This window comes from Hyperoodon ampullatus (genome assembly GCF_949752795.1).
Source record: "Hyperoodon ampullatus genome assembly, chromosome: 1".
Taxonomy (NCBI): Eukaryota; Metazoa; Chordata; class Mammalia; order Artiodactyla; family Ziphiidae; genus Hyperoodon; species Hyperoodon ampullatus.
Genome location: NC_136914.1, coordinates 83705060 through 83727664, shown reverse-complemented (window position 1 = coordinate 83727664; position 22605 = coordinate 83705060).

Sequence of the window (22605 nt, the reverse complement as noted above, 5' to 3'; positions counted from 1 at the left end):
ATGCTTTGCCTGATGATAGCTAATGTAGTAAGTGCTCAATAAATTGGAGCAGCTGGTGTTATTACTACTGCTTGTGTGACCTTGGCAAGTTATTTCATATTTCTGGGTCTCAGTTTCCTCACAAGTTTTTGTCTTGTGGCCTAGATGACCTTGGAGGCATCTCTGATTCTAGCATTCTATTATTCCCTGACAAACAAGATTCTTGGCCTCGACTCTGGCCCTGTTTATCTAAAGCAGGAGATCAGACCATTTGCTGCTGCTGTTGCAATGCTCAGATAGCAGAGACCTTTGACAGCCCAGAAGGCTTGTTCACCCTTCCCCCTGAACGGAGTTTCAAGGCTCTGGCATAAATAGCAAACTGATGTGTTTCCCTAACCACAGCATTAGAAGAGGGGGCAGGGTGCTAGGCAGCAGGACCTGGGTGTATTGAAAACAACTGCCCTCGAAATGCTGCCTAGAGGGGAGAATAAACGTGCTCTTGGGCCAAGGTCATGACAGACATGTCAGCATTTGCTCGGGGACCCAGCACCATCTCCTAGGATTCTACCCCCAAAATAGGTGGTGGCTGAGGCCGGAAGACAGCTCTCCACTTTCAGAAAAAAATTCCCCTCTGGACTCCGGTTGAATGATACAAAGTTTCTCTTTCTGAATGAGGCCCTGTGAATGATTATAAAAAAGTGAGAGAGAGAAAGAGAGGTGGAGAGAGAGGGAGAAATGGATAGATGAAGTCAAACTTTGTATCTCTGGGCTGAAGGGGACAGAAAGATAGGTTGAAGGCCGGTGGCACCCTATTAATGCTCTTAGCCCTGCCTAATATTTCTTTTTTTTTAACTTTTTATTTTATACTGGAGTATAGTTGATTAACAATGCTGTATTAGTTTCAGGTGTACAACAAAGTGATTCAGTTGTACATATACATGCATCTATTCTTTTTCAAATTCTTTTCCTAATTAGGTTGCTGCAGAATACTGAGCAGAGTTCCCTGTGCTGTACACTAGGTCCTTGTTCTGCCTAATATTTCGAGTTATCCTAATGTCCTTAGCTCGGGCACACAACGCGACAAGGATTGAGTACCTTGGACACAGAATAGAGGGAAAGGCTTCTTTTCCTCAGACCCAGGTCCCTAGGGCAGAATGCTAAGGAGTTCAGACTGACTTATTTCCAGAATATCTTGGGTCAACCTCATCTCCATAACAAGGGAAAGAAAAGGAAAAATACCTATGATTATGTACAGAATGCGTTTTCTACAATCCATGTTTTCTCAGAGCCTCACTTCTTTGGGGCCTCCCCTGATTTCCATTAATGATTTCCAGATGTCAGCTAAGGAGCTGGTTTCCAGCTGGTAGGAAGTATTGCTCATTAAGAATATTCACAAGACCCCAGGCCTTTAGATGACAAGTCACAGGGCTTCTGTCACCCTCCCAGCTGGAAGGTTTCTGCTAAATGCCAAATTTCCTGACGTTTTTCCTTACACATCTTGTCCTGTGATCAACTTTCAAGATTACATTTCAGTTTTTTATACTGTCTCTCATTTTGTGCCACTGGTTCCATGCCTCCCTGTCAGTACAAAAGAAGCATCTGTCAGAAAAATGGCTTGAGTGGGTAAGGGCCACCCCCTACCCAGCTGCCATCGTTTTGTGCCTCTGTCACTCGGTCTCCTGCCTGGACTCAGAAAGGTGAGAGCTGCAAGGAACCTTAGAGGTTATGTGTTGTCAGTGAATACCAGCCTGCTCACTGATCCATCATGCCATGGCTACATTTTATGCTAAATAATGGCAATATATCTAGCATTATCCTCAGAACAGGACCATTGACCTGTAGAATGCCCTGCTACTGTAAAAAGTATGCCGGGTAATGGGCTCCAGGTGGGGCTCTCTTAAACCATGGGACACTCGCACAATTCTGTTATCCAGGCAAAAACAAAGAAAGGTGAGTGTATTCGTTTGCTAGGGCTGCCATAACAAAAGACCACAAACCGAGTGGCTAAAACAACAGAATTTATTTCTCGCAATTCTGAAGGCTGGAAGTCAATGATCAAGGTGCTGGCTGGTTTGGTTTCTACTGAGGGCTCTCTCCTTGGCTTGCAGACGGCTGCATTCTTGCTGTGTCCTCACGTGGTCTTTCTGCTGTGTATGTGCATCCCTGGTGTTTCTTGGTGAGTCCAAATGTTGTCTTCTTATAAAGACACAAGTCAGATCAGATTAGGGCCCTCCCTAAGGCCTCACATTCACTTAAGTCACCTCTTTAGGGTCCTCGCTCCAAATACAATCACATTCTAAAGAACTGAGCGCTCGGGCTTCAACATATGAATTTGGGGGGACACATTTCAGCCCATAACGTGAGCTTTTCTGCTCGCTGTTGTCACTGACGTGGCGGAAGAGGAAGAAGAGGAGAACATACTCTATAATTTCAGAGGAATATAAACACTCAGGACCTACCCAGAGGTTAGCAACTAGGACCAAGAAAGTGTAAAAAAGGGAAATCACTGGGCCTGAAATAGAAAAGGCTGATTTCTTTCATTGAAATATAGGGTGGCAGGCTTAAATATCCTCACCATCAAACTTGGGTGTGCAGAGAAAATATTTTCCTCGTGTTCTCATCTTATTTGTTGTTATTTGCTAGGTAAAGAGGAGAAAGATAACTGAATGCCCAATCCAGCTTAAATCTTAGTCTACATAATCATTCAGCTGGTCCCTTTTGGGTTCCGGCAACGATGCTGGGAAGAAGGCACCTTGGCTTTGTGCAGGCCCTTAGGTGGGTGCTTGGCCCCCATTACTGATGTCTGCATCTGGCATAGCTCCTGGTCTGGACTCCCCCTCACTTGCCTCCAGCTCCTCTCCTCACCTCAGCTCCTTCTGGAGCTATGGACCCTTCAGAGCTCTGCCCCAGCCTCCTTCTGCTGTGCTGGCGCAGTGGGCATCAGGGCTGGCTCCTGGCTCTCCAGTGGGAATGGAGGGAAGCTTGGGACTGAATCCGGCCCTCTCTCTCTGCCTGACGTGCAGCCTGCCTTTTGTACCATGTTGGACTGCCCAGCCTTGCCACTGTCCCAGAGCAGAGTCTGCTACCAGAGTTCTCTTCTCAGCTTATCCAGCATGCCTTTCATCAGAACATGTAAACTCACCACTTTCCCTCCTAACTCAGCTCTGTTCGTGGCCTCTTCTTCCCACGATGCCCCTGAACGAGAAGAGGCAACTCATTTATTTCCTCTGCCTTAAAACTTCCTGGCTCTAACCCAGATATAACCTATAGACTCCTGACTAAAACTCCTAAATCATAAACAGAGTTATCATCTCTGTCCTATGGGAGAAACTCTATGATCTAGACCAACTGGGAGTTTAAGTTATTTGGAAAAATCCTTTCCCTCACTCCAAGCCTAGCGTTCAAGTTATTGTCTTGCTGTGAAATCTTATTTTCCATGTCAGAAACTGAATACTAACTCTCTTTCTCCTTGAATTCCTTCAGGAACCATTCTAATCACTTCTCCGGATAAAAAGATTCCTCTAGCCAGTAAGGAGAAAGCAAAAAAGAAAAGCACATTAATCCCCCCAATTATAACTCCCATAGCAACAGTTTGTTACTTCTTGACATGCAAAGGGCAATTTGCCAAAGCACTTGCTTAATGTTTTTTAAGGAAAGGAAGGAAAAAGAGGGAAAGAAATGAATATTTTGAAGTTCATAACTAATTATCCGTGATCTTGACAGGGTAGAACAAGGCATATTTGGTTTCAATCGAAATGGAAACTGCTTTGAGCAGTCTGAGAGAAGCCGAGCACGTAACCATGCTTAGGAATTAGAGTGAAAAAGGGTCATTGTGGTAAAGATGAAGAGATGAACTAAATGATCTCTGGTCTGGACTTCTTCTAGATCCCACTCCTGCTCTAACCCCGAGAAGGCCCAGAGATGATGTTGGAGCTATTGTTTCTGGAGTCCAGTGTATACATGTGGCCAGGGGTCCACCCCCTGCATGGTAGGAATATGATAGGGCCGAGAAATCCTTGGTTCCACAGAGGGTCTGTGACATCCTTCCCAGCAAGGTGGCTGAGGTTCAGTAAACTTCAGGAGACGTGGAGGCTTCCAGGAAGAAGAAAATCAGAAAGGCAGCAGGGATTCCTCTACCCCTGGAGGTGGGGAAGCTGAGAGGACCTTGAGGAGAGTGAACCAAGCCCACCCGAGGCGCTGCTTGGTGACTCGATGGGGCCTGGTAGACAGGGCCCCTGAGAAAAAGGTCATATGGCTTCTCGAAGCCTCAGTTTCCTCAAGTGTAGAAAGTGGGTATCGGTGCCGACTGCCTGGGTTTACTGAGAGGGTTACTGGGATAACATAGACCCAGCACCTAGCACTGGGCCTGGTACAGAGCAAGTTGTCGGCACACGGTGGCTGTTTTTGTGACTGCCATTTTTTCTTTTTTATGAAACCTGAAGAAACAATAGAGGGACAGCAGAGTAGAAAAACCTGCAAGAGGATCCTCTGGTATATAAAATAAACAAAAGATCTCTTTGTATGGCCTTTCTTCCTCCTTCTGGGTAAAACCAAGGAGCAAAGATCCGATTCTAAAGTTGCAGTCCATATTGTCAAAAATGTAACCAGGATCCTCTGGGTGTTTACTGAGAAAATGACAAGGATATTTAACCCCATGCTTAGGGTGAGGGTCACATGCTGAGAGCTCAGCCCCTCTACTGTTCTCTCGTGACCCAGGAAAAGTCAGAGTCCTCAGGCTGAGTGACCTGGGGCAATGTATGCATGACACTGTGTAGGAGGACTCCGGGTTGAGCAAAGAATGGAAAATTCCCCTTTTTACTATGGCTCCATAACTGGCGTGTTAAAAATGAACAAAAGGGATAGAAATAATGCAGACCAGAATTAAGAGTGGGAGAACCAGGAAAGTCAGGAACCCAAGAAGTGGAGTCAAGCAAAAAAAAGACATTGGTGTTAGAACCATCATCACTGTGACTCAGCAGCACAAGAAATCTTTATAGTCACCGCCCCCTGGATTTCCCAGAAAAGGAAACTGAGGCTCATAAAGTCAGATTACTTGCCCAAGTCCACCGTTAACCAATCTGGGTCTCCTGACTTCAATCTATCACTCTTGCCATACCCAGTGATTAGAGAGACGACCCTCAGAGGGAAGAGCCAAGAAGGAAAGAAAAGGTCATTTCAACCCAAGTCCCAAGATCTGTGATTGGTTAGCTGGCAATGTGCGGCTTCATGAAAGGAAACTTGACTCCAAGACTTCAGCCAGGAGAAGGCCCTGGGGATGGAGGCCCAATGCTAAAAACAACAGGCAGCTGGAGTTGAGCAATGGATGGCAGGACTCCAGGCACTGGAAGGGAGCAAATGCACCTGCTCAGGTACTGAAGCATGACAGGTCTTGGCCAGGCCCAAGCTCAACAGGAGAGAAGGTGGAGGAGGGCGGAGCAAAGGGCTTGGTTGAAAAAACTCACTTTACAACACGAAACAAGATTCCGGCATATCAGTGGACATTCTATTTTTTCCCCTTGCTGTTTAGTGTCTAAATCCCCCTTCCTCATTTTGAGGAATCCCCCCGCCCCCTTTGGGAGTCAGAGCCTTCTTCTGGCACCAGCATCTCAAGAGTTAACCAGAGGATGTGAACCCAGCATAACTATGCTGTATGTTCTGAGTGTTAGCCAACACGTGCATAGTACAGAAGCGAAAAGGCGGAAAGCCTCGCACTTCTTGTCCTCGCTGCTGAAGGGACCACACGGGGTCTAGGACACCCCCATCCAGGACTCTGAATTGTGCAAAGTCATAGAAACAGTGGTGTTGGATCTGTGGTGGTGGCTAACGTCGTGGTCTAGTATGAAGGTCAATGTCCAAGGACTGCGGCCATGGTTGGCAAGGGTGGTGGTGTCCCGGCCACGCTGTGTCTGCTGCTTACCCTGCCTGGTTTCCAAGCCTGCTTCTCCTACCTCCTTCCTTTCATTGATTCATTTCTATCACTGTTGGCCAGCCTCCAACTACAGATACCTGGTTGCCACAGGCCCTGTGCCTCACCTGCCACAGGAACAGCCAAGGAGTTTTAGAAGGCTAGGACTCAGCTGTGAATCTTACAAAGGCAGAAGATGGGAGGACACGATGGAAGATTAAAAGGTTCACGGTGGAACACATCCAGTGGAGACACATTTACAAAACTGTCTCTTATACCTGCTCAAACCACTTATCTGATTCTGGGAGAGAGATTTGGCCACACGGTCCTGCCGCTGCTGCTCTCCTTTGCGGACAGACCCACGTTCAGGCTGGAGGTTTAAAAACTTGCCCAGGGTCACACAGGTAGCCAAGGGGCACAATGCTTGGAAGCTGTTAGGTTCAATTGGGCCTTGAAATGTCAGGAAGAAAAGAGGGTTTGGTTCTTTTTAAAAAGAGGCCTTAGGTGCTAAAGGTCTGGACTGGATTATACAATCTGCACCAAGGACTTCCCCAGTTTCATAAACAATGAAGCATTGATTGCTGGAGAGAGAGTGGAGAGCTGTTTCCTGATTAGAACAAAGAAGACAACCCTAGGATCTGTAAGCCACGCTGAGAAAGTTACATAGCCATACTATCTCCCAGCTCTTCCATGCTAAAACAGGAAGAAGGGAGAAACAAAAAATAAGTAAATAAGTAAGTAAATAAATAAAATAAAATAAAATAAAATAAAATAAAATAAAAGAGGAAGAAGGGAAAAATCCATGGTGGATATAGAGAAATACCCTCTGATCTTCTGTTAGGCTACCATTCTCTAGGTCCAGCCTCTGGACTCCCTTTTCTTTCTTTGCAACAAGCCCCAAAGACTTATCCTGTTTCTATTTCCTCTCTAAAGCTGCTTTCATTCTCTCTATCCCCTAGAGTTCTTACCACTCTTCCATCCCACCCCAAAATGGCTACAAAGTAAGAACATCTCATTCCAGCTGCCCCCAAAGAGGAATCCAAGCCCTTATTCTCTTAAGGATTTTCCTCCTAAGAATTCAGGACAAACGAACAGGGGGACAACAAAAATACAAACAAAGGGATAGTTAAGAAGCTTAAGAATCGGGGCTTCCCTGGTGGCGCAGTGGTTGAGAGTCCGCCTGCCGATGCAGGGCACACGGATTCGTGCCCCGGTCCGGGAGGATCCCACATGCCGCGGAGCAGCTGGGCCCGTGAGCCATGGCCGCTGAGCCTGCGCGTCCGGAGCCTGTGCTCCTCAATGGGAGAGGCCACAACAGTGAGAGGCCCGCGTACCGCAAAAAAAAAAAAAAAAAAAAAAAAAAAGCTTAAGAATCTTAAAAGGTTCACATAGTCCTGGTTCTTTCATGCTGAGCCAAGACGTTGCTAACATTTACCAGGCATTTATTAATTAATTAATTTATTTTTGCTGTGTTGGGTCTTCGTTTCTGTGCGAGGGCTTTCTCTAGTTGTGGCAAGCGGGGGCCACTCTTCATTGCAGTGCGCGGGCCTCTCACTATCGCGGCCTCTCTTGTTGCGGAGCACAGGCTCCAGACGCGCAGGCTCAGTAGTTGTGGCTCACGGGCCTAGTTGCTCCGCGGCATGTGGGATCCTCCCAGACCAGGGCTCGAACCCGTGTCCCCTGCATTGGCAGGCAGATTCTCAACCACTGTGCCACCAGGGAAGCCCCTACCAGGCATTTATTATTCAGCAGGCACTGGACTAAGTAGTCCACAGGTGTTATCTTACTTTATATTCCCAGCAACCCCATGCATTTTATTAATGGGACTGAAGCCAAGAGAGAGATTAAGTAATTTTCTAAGGTCAATTGGTAGTTAGCTGCAGAATTGGAATTTGAACTCAAGTCTCTCTGACTCTATATCTGGTGCTCTTCTTTTAAATTTTATTTTATTTTTATAATGCTCACTTCCATTCTTGTCCCTTCATCCCATCCCCATCTTCCCCTTACAGATAATTTATAATAATTTCTGATTTACCTTTCTAGTGGTTTTTTTTTGAGAATATACATACACACATGCATACACACACAGAGATTAAAGCTGGTGCTGCTTACAGTATGCCTAGGGTGAATGCCTACTCTGTCTTTTTAAAAACAAAACAAGAGACTTCCCTGATGGCGCAGTGGTTAACAATCTGCCTGCAAATGCAGGGGACACGGGTTTGAGCCCTCGTCCGGGAAGATCCCACATGCCACGGAGCAACGTGCGCCACAACTACTGAGACTGCGCTCTAGAGCCTGCAGGCCACAACTACTGAGCCCGTGTGCCACAACTACTGAAGCCTGCGCGCCTAGAGCCCGTGCTCCGCAACAAGAGAAGCCACCGCAATGAGAAGCCCGCGCACCGCAACGAAGAGTAACCCCCACTGGCTGCAACTAGAGAAAGCCCGCGCGCAGCAACAAAGACCCAACGCAGCCAAAAATAAATTAATTAATTTTTTAAAAAAAGAAAGGAAACCAAACAAAGCAAAAAATCAGTTTAGTCAGAAGGAAGGTGTTTTCCAGAGCCAAATCAGAGGGGATTTGTAGGAAGTAAATGCTTCTATAACGGGTGAAAACAGGTATGTAAGGATTTTCCGACATTGCCTAAAACTATTCCCAGATAGCTTTTTTAAGTGTCTACAGTAATGATACTAGTATTTGGATATCAGAAACAGAAGTGTGAAAAAATTATGTTTCCCTAACATAAAATAGAAAACAGGTCTAACCCTAACAAAAGCCGGGTGTCCATGTGACCAAGTCTCTGCATAGAGTCACAAATAAGGAAGCATATTACTGTGCCCCAAAGTAATAAAAACTAAATTCCCATTTTTACTCATATCTCTCAAAGAATATCAACAGAAATCCAATTCGTAAACCTCAGCAAGTTTCCCAAATCCAAATTCTCTCCAATACTCAGTCTACGATATTTTTTTCTTCCTCCCTCCACCTCTCCCCTCTCCCCTAGCTTTTTAGTATGTAAATCAACTTAGCTTCTGTGCTAAATCTTCTGTGCTTTCTTCCCACTTCTCAGATTTTGTCTATTTCTTCCTGTCTCTTTATTCCTCCAAGGATCTGGGAAAGGGAGCTGGCAATGATCCTGTAGAAGGGAGGCTACTTTAAAGAATGGCTTCTGTGTTGATAAAGCAATTCCCTGAATAACACCCAGTAACTCATCATTGATAACAGTTGCAGTTTAGCGGAGAAACACATCAGGTATGTTTCCAGGAAGGAGAAAGAAATCACACCAGCTATTTGAATAAGGAAACTTTAACACAAAGAACTGTTAACTAGTAGAAGGTGATTACTACTAAGGGGAGTAAGAGAGCCCCCTAAAGGGTTCAGAAGTAGCCAGTGCAATAAAAAGAAGCTTTTACCTCTAGGCTGAAGAAACTGGACAAGGAAGGAATTAAGGAATTAGGAGACCTCTTCCAAGAGGATGTGGCTACTACAAGAACACACAGCCTGACAAGACGAAGAAACATAGCAGAGTCAGACTAGAGCTGTGTCTAGAAGGATTCCTCTATTAACAGAGCTTGTGGGCATGAGACAGGCCAGGACCTGGGGCCCTTTGCTGCAGTGCTGCAGTGCTTTCACCTGGACCAACGTCCTAGGCTACAAAATACAAAAAAACTATAAGGAACTAAAAATAACCGTGTGCACCCGTGCAGTTGGGGCAAATTCCGGACAAAAGATACAAAAAGACGAAAAAAAGCCCAACTGCCACTTCTGAAGTGCCTGGAGCAAAAGCAGGGGGTCAGGAGGAAAAGCAGGGTACTGTGCATGCTCCCTGCACATAATACCGAAAGGGGTGGGCAGACCCCCTAAGCTACCCCTACAGCCCGACCCCTGGACACACCCCTACCCTCACCCCATATAAGGAAACAGCTCCCTCCCCCCTTGGGAGCAAGCAAGGAAGGGAACCTGTTGTTTGGTCTCACTCCCTGCTGCTAATCCTAACTAACCCTAACTAACCCCAATGTCTGGCTCTGATAACACAAAGCTTTGTAAAGAAGGGTAAACTTGGAGCTGAGAGACAATAAATTGATAAAGGTACAGATCCTGACCAGTCAGAGTGGATGCCAACCGTAAACAACCAGTATAGACATACTGTTGTGTATTAGTTGAGTATCACCCTGCAAAGATGTTGCATTTTTCTAGACTCTTGTTTCAGCTTTCTGCTGCATCCCTAGAGCTTGCATGTAAGAAAAACCTGGGATATAGGTTCTGTACTCAGAAATCAAAGAGATGCGATTGGAGCGGGGCAGGTGATGAGGAGTGGGGTGTCCAAAGGATAATTTTTATTGGAGACATTTATAAAAATACCAGTTGTGAGCCAGACATTGTTCTTGACGATTTGTATGCATTTTCTAAGTTAGAGCTTATAGCAATCTTAGAAGGCCGGTGTTATTCCTGTCTTCCAGGTGAGAACGCTGTGCTTCACAGACGCTAGGCAACTTAACGAAGTCACACAGCTAGTAAGTGGCAGAAAAAAAGATATGACCTCACATCAGCTTGATCATCACCAAGGTCTGCTCAGTCCTATTTTCTTAGGGAAATGTGTTAAACTGCTAGTTTTATAAGCTGTTGCGTTACATGTTTCCAGGCTGTCTTCTTAGGTGCATATCTGTTCATGGTTCTTGATGTAAAGGTCTGAAAACAGCACATAATGCCCCCCCTTGTCTCTTATGATCATTTTTCATATGATCATATGAAATTCTATTTTATCTATTATTGAAATTGCTCTCCCATCTTTCCTTTGGTTTCCTTGTATGTGTTTTCCTATTCCTTATTTTCAAATTCTCCATATCCTTTCATTTCAAAAATGTCTCTGTAGACAACATGTTACTGGATAGAGTGGAAGAGGATGTTTTGCAATTATCATTTTAAAAAAATTTAATCTGAGAGTCTCCTTTTTGCCTTTGATTCTAAAGTCTGTGCACTACATTTCTCCTCAGAACAAGCTGGCAGGCAGTTGGGGAGATTCAGAAGCAAGGGAGGACCAGACATGAGACCAGTGGTCAGTGTCTGGGTGCCAAGCCCTGCAAGGGCTGTGGAGAGAAGACCAAGGTAGGACCTCAATTTTCAGAGAAATAGGATAATAGACAAGAAAATGATGTAGAGCCAGGGACCTCTTCTTAAAATTGGGGGTGGAAGTTGGGAGTCTGGTCATGGGGGCACAAGCAAGGTTTGCATTATTAGAGGTCAAGTCAAATGAAGTAAAGAAAATGAAAGAACATGGTGTTTACAAATATTAAAATATTTATGATTCTGCATCCCTAAATTACAGGGACTTCTTTAGCAGGTGTGCTAAATGACTTTTCTCAGTAATGCATTCCAAAATTAGCGCTTCCTTCTTCCAGTGTTTGTGTCTTTTCCATCTTCGTTGTCCTAGTGGTTGTATTTGAGGGTAAACCAAATTTCTTTAAAACAATTGAACAAAACAGCTTCTTGCAATTATTCTTTTACTGGAAGGTTGAATTACTTAACCATCTTTCTCCAACCAGTTCTTGTGCCTACTCCCTGCCATCAAAGCCACTCCTCTCTCCTGCAAAAAGAAATTGCCATCAGACACCATATATCTAGAACTATTCGTCACAGAAAAAGAACTGGAAAGACTGTCAACAAGACACTCCCAAAGAGTCATCCATTTGACTAATTTATTATTTTCCCCTGATAGTCACTCAGATTATTCAGTGTCCCAGAAAAGGAAAGTTTGGGGTTCTACTGATCCTTGCTTTTGTTCACTAACTATGGAAAAGGTATCTTGTATTATTTGGCAAGTGAATACAATCTATTACATAGAGAGAACATTCTCCAGGTTTTGAAACACTGTCAGGTGTATTAATGCCATTTAAAGCCTCCCATAGCTCACTGAACTGGAATTTAATCGGTGGGGAAATGAAGGCTGAGAATGGTAGCATGACTTTTTAAAGATTACAGAGAGTCAGTAACTACACTGGGACTCAAACTCAGGATTTCTGACTCAAAATTCAGCCCTCTTTCCAGTTTCATTTTTTCCCTCCTCTCCTTCAGTGATTTTGTCTTCTCTCCTCCCTCAGCCATAGCCATGGTCCTACCTTAGACCTTGCCATTACTAACAATCTACTTATCATGTTAGTTTTAAGCATCCCAACTACCACCCACTTTTATTTTTCCAACGTACTCCCTCTTGACCCTGACCCCAACATTTCTTTGATCCTACCAGGACCTATAATCCTACCTCTTGACCCCATGTTCTGACCTTCTGACTTTCCCAGCTCAGATTCTACAGTATAAAATTGTCATCGTTCCCATACATACATCTTCAGCTCCCTTGCCCCCATCTCTTTCCTCATAAATCTCCAACCCTGGTGACATCTAATTTGCCACCAATTTTGCAATATGGCAGCCGAACATGGCTGAGAAACACCGACACACCCCCCCCCCCCACAGATTCATTATCAGTCTCTGAGGGTTTCCTTCAATAAGCAGCATCCTTCTTCCCCAACCACGTTCTCAACAAGTTGAGAAATAATGTAGAATAAATACGGAGGCCAAAATCGCCTTTATGACTGATAGAGACCAGATGAGAGGACAGGCTTTAGGTGTGTTGGTCAAAGGCTTGCTGATACTAAGTCCCAGGACCCACCCAGCCCCAGTAGCAGTGGCAGCAGCACTGAACTAGAGCTCTACCTTCAATGACTTCCATAATTCAACCATTCCATCTTTATCACTCCCACTTGGGTCCAAGCCACCATCATCCCTGGAATTCAGCAGTAACCTCCTGATTGTCTCCATAAGCCCACCCCTGCCCGACTCCTCCTGTCTCCTCACCACAGCGGGAGTGAGCCTTTTTTTTGTGTGTGTGATACGCGGGCCTCCCACTGTTGTGGCCTCTCCCGTTGCGGAGCACAGGCTCCGGACGCGCAGGCTCAGCGGCCATGGCTCACGGGCCCAGCCGCTCCGCGGCATGTGGGATCTTCCCGGACCGGGGCACGAACCCGTGTGCCCTGCATCGGCAGGCGGACTCTCAGCCACTGCGCCACCAGGGAAGCCCCGGAGTGAGCCTTTTAAATCAGTAGTCCTCAGCCTGGGTAGCTAAAGTTGAGAACCACAGCAGTCAGATGTGTGACTCCTCTGCTCACCCCCGGCTCCCCACCCATGACCTCCCATTTTGCTCAGAATAGAGGGAAAAGCCCTTTAAAAGGCCTGCAGAGCCTCATGGGACCCTCGGTAACTCCCAACCTCACGTCCAGCCACACTGGCCTCCTCGCTGTTCCTTAAACACACTAAGCCAGCTCTTCCTTGGGGCTTTTATGTGCTCTTCCCTCTGCCTAGAAAGCCTTTTCTCAAGCCTTTCCTCACTCCCCCACTTCCTTCAGATCTCTGTTCAAATATCTCTTTATTAAGAGGCCTATTCCAATATTCTGTCCAAAGAAGCACGTGCGCACACACACACACCCCCATCCTGTTCTACCTCTATTACTCTGCTGAATTTTTCTTCATTGCGCTGTTGACTGTCATTGATTGACTCTCACCCCCACTAGAACAGAAGCTCCATCAAGGCAGAGATTTTTCCTGGTTTGTTCACAACTATATTCTCAGCGCCGAGAACAGTGCCTGACACAGAAGAGGAAGTTAATAAATAGCTGTAAATGGATGAATGAATGAATGAGCCTCTCCTTTGCAAACTGTCAGCTCAACCACGCTGCCTTCTTCTTGATCTACAAGACTCAAAAAGCAGGTTATCATCAACCAAGATATATCCAACCGAGGACACCAGGTATGACTTTTAACTTCCTAAAGAGAAATATTATTGGACAGGAAAACTACCCTCTCTCCTTTCTCCTTCCCTCTTCCCAAGCCCTTCCCAGTTCCTCTGGAACAAGATGAACTCTAAGCAGCGTATGCTGAATAAAGCCTGAGTGTCCCCACGGGTGAGGTGCCCTGACCAGTTTGGCTTTGATGAGAAGCAATGTGGCAGGGTGTTCATGGATCACTGCCACTTCGAGCATGTCCTGCAGGGGTCCGTCCACACTGGAGGAAGTCATACAATCCCAGTCCACAGCCTGCAGCCAAATCAACAAAGGAAGAGAGGATCAAGGACAGAATCCACAATGGATCATCCTGTGCCTGTCATTAACAGAATACCTAGGTCCTGGGTTTGCCAAGGGAGGGAGGCAGAGGAGGAACAGAAAGGAGGAAGTGGATTTTTGTTTAATGCATTTATTAAAAAAATTTTTTTTCTTATAAGTAACATATTGGAGAAATTTAGGAAAATCTTATAAGTAAACTGAAACAAATAATTTTTCATGATCCCACTACCCAAATATAACAACTGCTCAGATTTTTTTTTTTTTTTTTTTTTGCGGTACGCGGGCCTCTCACTGCTGTGGCCTCTCCCGTTGCGGAGCACAGGCTCCGGACGCGCAGGCTCAGCGGCCATGGCTCACGGGCCCAGCCGCTCCGCGGCATGTGGGATGTTCCCGGACCAGGTCACAAACCCGTGTCCCCTGCATCGGCAGGCAGATTCTCAACCACTGCGCCACCAGGGAAGCCCAGCTGCTCAGATTTTTATGAGTTTCTTTATAGTCTTTGTCCTATGAGCTTTTTTTTTCTTTTTTTTTTCTTTTTTCGTTACTGATGTAAACAACACAATGGCCTCCCTTGGCAAAATTTCTGATCATTTCTGTAGGATATTGCTCCAAAGTTTGCACTCAAATGGATGATAATTTTAAGGCATTTTGAGATACACTGCTTTATTGCTTTATAGAGAGGTCATACTGATTTACATTCCCTCCAGCAGGGCATGAAAATACATACCTCACTTGGCCTCACCTGGTCTCACCTGACCTCACCTCGCTTCACCTTACCTCACCTGCCCTCACCTCATCAGTGCCAACCAAAATCACCTTGAAAACATTTGAATCAAAACACTGTGTAAAAAGATGCAGTCAACAGGCGTTACCATCTGACTACCTTAAACCTCCCAGAGAGGCAATGAAAAGGCAAGGGGAAAAGTTTGACAGATTGAGATGCCCTCTTAGTCTAATAACAAAGTGCTTCTCATCACCTGCCTTGTCTTTTATAACCAGCAATTGACCACCTCCCCACTTCTCTTATCAGATCTGTGGCCAAACCCTTGTCCCAAGGGCTTCTCTTCTTCACTAAAGCCAAATTAAGCCATCTCTGTCTTTTTTTGGTAATTTCCCTGCATTAACTCCTTAGGAATCACCTGAGCTCAGAGCCCACTGCCCTGGCCACAGCAGCTTTCTCAATAGCTCTCGAATCTGGCCTCTCCCATTCCTGATTTGCTACATTGCTTTCTCTTCTTCTGTCATTTGGAGATTAGGAGGAAATATGCAAGCATCCTACCTTGGGTTTTTCTTCTGTGGGTGTGTATGTGTGTGTGTGTTTAAGGACTCAAAATCCTTCAGAGTGTGGTGATGATGAAGGTGATGATGTCACTGCCCTCTGCAGCAATGCCTGGCATTGACTGAACGTTCCAGTTACTGTACTCAGCAACTGGAAACACGTGTCCTTTTAACCCTCACAGCTGCCCTATGGGCTGGGCACTGTTATTACACCCATTTTATAGATTAAGGAGCTTTAGGGAAGGAGGTTTGATTTAGGTCCCTTAATCTGTAAACAGCAGTGCCATGCCTAGAGCTCTATCTGACTCCAAAGATAATGTTCTTAAACCTACCCCTGGGTTCTCCTCATATCCATGCCAAGCATTCCCAATGTTTCCACTCACCCATTCTTTTTTTTTTTTTTTTTTTTTGGCGGTACGCGGGCCTCTCACTGTTGTGGCCTCTCCCGTTGCGGAGCACAGACTCCGGACGTGCAGGCTCAGCGGCCATGGCTCATGGGCCCAGCCGCTCCGCAGCATGTGGGATCTTCCCGGACCGGGGCACGAACCCGTGTCCCCTGCATCGGCAGGCAGACTCTCAACCACTGCGCCACCAGGGAAGCCCACCCATTCTTTTAATAACACTGTCATCATTGTCAAATTTTGAAATCATATCTTATATATTTGCAGAAAATGTATTTTCCTTCCAAAGATTTCTCAAGATCTTGGGGAAGGGGGAATGCTATTACGCCTCACTGTGGACAGCTGCTCCAGGCTACTTTATGGATCGTTCCCCCCTTCTTATAACTTTTCTCCAGGTGGCGGTTCATCCCAAACACCCCAACACTACCTCTGTCCCAGTGTACGCATAGCTTCACTCTGCTCTCTCCCTTCATGACACTGCTATACCCAGAGTTGGATACAGATAGCTTTGCTGAAGACTTAAGAGGAACAGGAGGAGATTATTACAGAACAGTAGGGCTTGAAACCGGCAATCAGATTTCAATGCTGCAGAGTCTGGTGATGAGCCAGTATAGTGGAGTGCATTCAAAAGCAGAGACTCTGGAGCCCAAGTTCTCGCCCTACCAAAAAAGAGCCTTTTTGTGGTGGGGGGAGAGGGGATCCTGGTTGTTAACAGTGGCCTCTGTTCTGACTGGTTAGAATTCATGCCCGCATCTGTTCAGATTGGTCAGTTTCTGCTGGTGTCTATTTTGTTTGCTATCAGCGCCATGCTGGTTATTAAACTTTTTGAATATCACCTTCTTAGTATTGAAATTGTAACATATTACTTAAGCATTTTTGTGCCTCCATTTCCTCGTCTTTTTGCCAGAGGCCACAAAGCCCTTTGGGGTTGGAGTAGGGGAAGCTACTTATTGTGGTGACTGGCATCTAAAGATGGATAGGAGGAAGCTTAGAAAATGAGACAGCTCTGCACATTGATGCTGAAATAGACCGTCAGCTTATCCGGTGAGACCCTGAGTGGCACCATAAAAAAGTCCTAAATTCATATGACAGTTTGCTGACAATTACAATTTCATGAGGGCAAAAGCCATTTGTAGTCAATGCTATAAAAACTCCTAAAGTCACTCCTTTCAGGAAAACAGCTTACTGTCACCTGCCCCAGGTGAGTGAATTTCAGATGAATGAGCACCAGAGGAGCCTCTGGAAATAACATAAGAGATTTCCTGGGAAATTGACAGAATTATACAAAGCTGCTACTTTAAGACTAAGCTTGCCTCAGAGGAAGAACTCACAATAGATTTAACTATATAAAAATGTAAATTATTTTGTTTAAAAACATTATAAAAATGCTAACTACAAACCAAAAATATATGTTACAGTATATGGCAGACAAAGAGCTTAATCTCTTTAATGTATAACATACCCATTAGTAATGTTTGGGGAGAGGCTGTGTAACAATATAGAGAAAACATTGTCTTTGGAGCCTAATTTTTTTTTTGTTTTAATAAATTTTATTTATTTATTTATTTATTTTTGGCTGCATTGGGTCTCTGTTGCTGCGCACAGGCTTTCTCTAGTTGCGGCGAGCGGGGGCTACTCTTCGTTGTGGTGCACGGGCTCTAGGCACATGTGCTTCAGTAGTTGTGGCACACAGGCTTCAGTAGTTGTGGCTCGCAGGCTCTAGAGCGCAGGCCCAGTAGTCGTGGCACACGGGCTTAGTTGCTCTGCAGCATGTGAGATCTTCCCGGAGCAGGGCTCAAACCCGTGTCCCCTGCGTTGGCAGGTGGATTCTTAACCACTGAGCCACCAGGGAAGTCCTGGACCCTAATGTTTTTAAATGGCCAAGGAACATGAGTAAACAAAACAGAAAGAGTAAATGTAAATGACTTTAAAAGTTTTTGAAAAAAAATTCTGCATCATTGATAACTAAACACATTTAAATTTTAAAAAATTCTTTACCTGTCAAATAATTTATTCATATTCATTATCTATTTAAAAGTTGCGGGCTTCCCTGGTGGCGCAGTGGTTGAGAGTCCGCCTGCCGATGCAGGGGACACGGGTTCGTGCCCCGGTCCAGGAAGATCCCACATGCCATGGAGCGGCTGGGCCCGTGAGCCATGGCCGCTGGGCCTGCGCGTCCGGGGCCTGTGCTTCGCAGCAGGAGAGGCCACAACAGTGAGAGGCCCGCATACTGCAAAAAAAAAAAAAAAAAAAAAAGTTGCTAAGAAAGTAGACCTTAAAAGGTTTCATCACATGAAAAAAAATTGTAACTATGTGAGGTGATAGATGTTAACTAGACTTGCTGTGGTGATCATTTTGCAACGTATGCAAATATCAAACCATTCTGTTGCATACCTGAAACTAATATAATGTTATATGTCAATTATATCACATAAAATATTTTATTTCTTCAAAAAATAAATATTGAGCACATGTTACACACAAGACACTGTTCAGGCTCTGGAGTTTCAGCAGTGAACAAGGTATACACAAATCCCACCCTCTTGGAGATTTCATGCTAATGTGAGGGACAGATGAAAATAAACAAAGAAATAAAATAAAATCTATAGTATGTTAGATGGTGGTAAGTGCTCAAAAGAAAAGTAAAGCCAGGGAGAGGAGGGCCTTAACCATGGGGACGGACGAGTGCTCCTTTTGACAGGGTGCCCGGGGATGAGTAAGTAGCTGAACGAGATGAAGGAGTGAGGCATGCAGCTATCTAGGGGAAGGGCTTCTCAGTAGAGATGCCAGAGCGCTCAAAGGCCCTGAGACCAAAATGTGGCAGCCGTGTTCAAGGAACAGCAGGAAGGCTGAGTGGCTAGAATAGAATGAGCAAGGGAGAGGGTAATAGGAGTAAGGTTAGAGAAAGGGGATGAAGGCCAGATGATACAGGGCCCTGTAGGTCATTGTAAGAACTTCAGCTTTAACTTGTAGTAAGATGGGAAGCCACGGGAAGGTTTGAGGAGAGGAAGGTGTAATCAGATGTTTCAGTTTACTACGACTGCCATAACAAAATACCGCAGACTGAGTGGCTTACACAAGAGAAATTTATTTTCTCAGTTCTGGAGGCTGGAAGTCTAAGATCAAGGTGTGGGCAGGCTTGGTTTTTGCTGAGGACTCTCTCCTTGGCTTGCAGAAGGCTGCCTTCTTGCTGTGTCCTCACATGGTCTTTCCTCTGTGTGTGTGCATCCCTAGTGTCTCTCTGTGTGTCCAGGTTTCCTCTTCTTATAAGGATACCAATCAAATTGGATTAGGGCCCCCCTGGATGCCTTGTTTTAACTTAATCATTTCTTTTAAGGCTCTATCTCTAAGTATTGTTATATTCTGAGGTGCTGGGAGTTAGATCTTCAACATATGAATTTGGAGGGACACAGTTCAGCCCCCAACAACTGATTTACATTTTAACAGCATCTTTCTCACTGTTGGGCTACGAATAGATCTAGCTTCCCAAGGGCAGAAGCCAGCAGACCAGTTAGGAGGTTATCTCAACAACCCAGACAAGAGATAATAGTGGCTGGGACCAGGTAATAGTGGTAGAGGTAGTAAAAGGGATTGCATTCTGATCATTTTGAGGATAGAGAGAGCTGACTGGATTGACTGATGGACTGAATCCTGGGTAGGAGGAACAAGACAGGAGTCAATGATGACTCCAAGGATTTTAGCTTGAACAACTAGGAAAACAGCTCCTGGTTATTGATCAAGGAAGAAGATGTAGGTTTTGTAGCAGACGGGGAGGGGTGATATCAGAATCTCTGTTTGGTATTTGGACATGTTAAATGTGAAATCCCTATTAGACATCCAAAAGGTGGTTGGATCTATGAATCTGAAGTTCAGGGGAGAGATCAAGATGGACATAAAAATTTGGGACCTGGAATTCATTTCAACCCAGCCCAAGACTCTCAGGGGTGGGCGAAGAGCCCTGTTTCAACTCTCCAAGATCTTGAAACAAGGCAATTCACTTGCTTTGAGTTTTTGTATCAACCTTCTAAACTTGGGACCTGCAAGTGGAGTTATTAGTCTGTAAATGACTAAAGTAAAATCAGGCTCCAATGACAGTCTTCAGGCCAGATACAGGCCAAAGAAAACTTTTCTTTGGTTTATATCCAGAAAGGAGACCTCACAGTCAGAGTTTAAAATGCTGTTGCCCCCCCACCCAACTCTAGGAATTTGACTACTCTAGGTACCTCATATAAGTGGAGTCATACAGTATCTGTTCCTTTTATAAATTACTTCTTTTTTTTTTTTTTTTTTTTTGTGGTACGGGGGCCTCTCACTGTTGTGGCCTCTCCCGTTGCGGAGCACAGGCTCCAGATGCCCAGGCTTAGTGGCCATGGCTCACGGGCCCAGCCGCTCCGTGGCATGTGGGATCTTCCCGGACTGGGGCACGAACCCATGTCCCCTGCATCGGCAGGCGGACTCTCAACCACTGCGCCACCAGGAAAGCCCTATACACTACTTCTTAATTTTAAAAAGACTGAACTCATAAGAACCAGTTCAACTTGGTTGAACCCCCATGATCACAGCAATTAACAGTTCAAACATGATTTAATCTGTTCCCTCAATGTCTCAATGGGACAAGACTTAGCAATTTCTTGGCAAAGACACATTTTTTGTATATTCCTATCATTCCCAAGTTCCCTCAAACCACTGTGGATGGGAGTGGAGCAGAAGTTCCAGAACAGGGGGAAGGTTTAGGGATGCTAAAACATCATCACAGTGGGCCTGTCTCCTCACCCCAAATGACCCTTGGCCTGAAAATATTTGTTGTAGAGTAAGAACTATAATAGGACTATTAATAATTAGTTATACCAGCTGTCATCTATTAAACACTTACTGTGGGCTAGGTCCCATTTAAGCGCTTCATATGTATTAACTCATTCAATCTTCACAGCAGCTCTATGAGACAGGTATAACCATTATCTTCATTTTGCAGATGAGGAAATTGAGGCACAGGGAAGTTGAGTAACTTGCTCAAGATCACCCAGTAAGTAGTTGAACTGGTTTCAAGGAGAGCAGTCTGGCTCATTGCCCATGCTCTTGACCAGCGGTTCTCAAACATGAGTGCACATCAGAATCCCAGGAGAGCCTGTTAAAACAGATTGCTGGGCCCACCTCAGAATTGCTGATTCAGTAGCTCTTGGATGGAATCCCAGAATTTGCATTTCTAGCACAGTCCTAAGTATGCCACGTTGCTGGTCTGGGGACCACATACTGAAAACCCTGGCTCCTAATAAGGAGTTAAAGGTAACTGCATCTGCTACGAATCAGGCACTTTACAAGTACAGCAACACTGTGAGGGGTTGTTCCCATTTTCAACTCAGGATTTGAGCATCATCAAGATTAAGGGCCCACTTAAGTTCACAGAGCTGGAAGTGTGAAGCCTGCGTTCAGGACCAGCTTGCTGAGTGCCATAGCCCCTTTCACACCCACCGTCTCCCTGACAGAGCCACACGGGGTGCTCTAGACAGGGTAAAAATTGGGCACCTCTTCAAAGCAATGCTCAGTAAATATATGTTGTTTATTCTAGTGGAGGCAGGTGAAATAGATTTCCTATTAATAGAATTACACATACCTGGCACATATATCTTTCTGTTAAAAAATAGAATGAATCCCTTGCATTGAATGGCACCTAACATTTTAACCTCTGTGGCAGTGTCTTTCATTTTATATTACTTCTGTCACTCATAACTGGGTAGTATTTGGTCATTCACAATCATTAAGGATGACTTAATGGATGTAGTTTCAAAGTCTTGTTCAACATTTATGTTTGTTTCTATTTTCTTTTCTGATTTTCATGTTGGCATAATATTTCCTTCATTTCTAAAGTTCTTTTTCAATGGATCAAACCAGACAAATTCTGAGAAAAACTAGTAAAGGGTTTAAGTTTCAGACTTTCAGCTGACTCTAGGAACCAACTTTGTATTACTATCAGCTGATTGGTCTCAGAATTCGTGAGGTCTTTAATTGGGCTACTTGCAACATACTTGGACCCAGAGAAGAGTTTTTGCTTCTCATTCCAGGTTGCTGTCTACTTCGGCAAGATAGGGACAAATTTAAATTTGTCCTTATTACATGAAGAATGGTATGTAGATACCTGGATTAATTGGTGCCTTATTTCTATTTTTTCCCAATGTTGCTGTGGTCCACACAGTTGGCTGCCCAACCAAAATCTTCCTTGGCAACGCAGCCCTGCTCTTGTTCAGTATTGATAGTGCAGCAATGTGGTGAGGGAAAGTGGGCCCTTCCCCCAGCTGCAGGGAAAAAAATCTGAGTGTTCTAACACCAGTTATGCAAAGGTGTGGTCTAACCTCTGTCAGTGATTGGTCTGGGGGTATACCTGTGACCAAGTTCTGGCCAATGAGATGTACAAGGAAAACTGCTGGGGCTTCTGGGAAAGATTTTGCTCCCTGATAAAAGTAGGGAAAGCTATTCTACTTCTTTTTCTTTCTCACTGCAAAAAGTTTTATACTACTTATTCCCTTTGCAGAACATTTAAAAAAATAGTGTAAGTTACTGCCTAATTATCTAGTAAGCATTGAATCAGTGGTAAAACTGCTCTCCCTGAAGAGATAGAATATCTGGAGTTCTATAGCTTTCACCCTACAGCAGTTGGGGCAGGGTCTGCAATGCTTGGAGTCCACTCCTAGGGACAAAGAACACCTGGATGTCAGCCAGCTCTCTGCCTGGTCTCTGGACATGGGCCCAGTTATCTAATATGAGAATCTCAGTTGCTATATGTTCTACAGCTAAATTACATACGAATTACATATGGAGGCTCAGATAGGCTTACGGCTTAAATAACTTCCCACAAAACCAGCCATTAAGAATTCAATGTAGCTGGTGCAGAATAAGACAAATCTCTATCTATAGGTAGGTTTTCTGGATTACA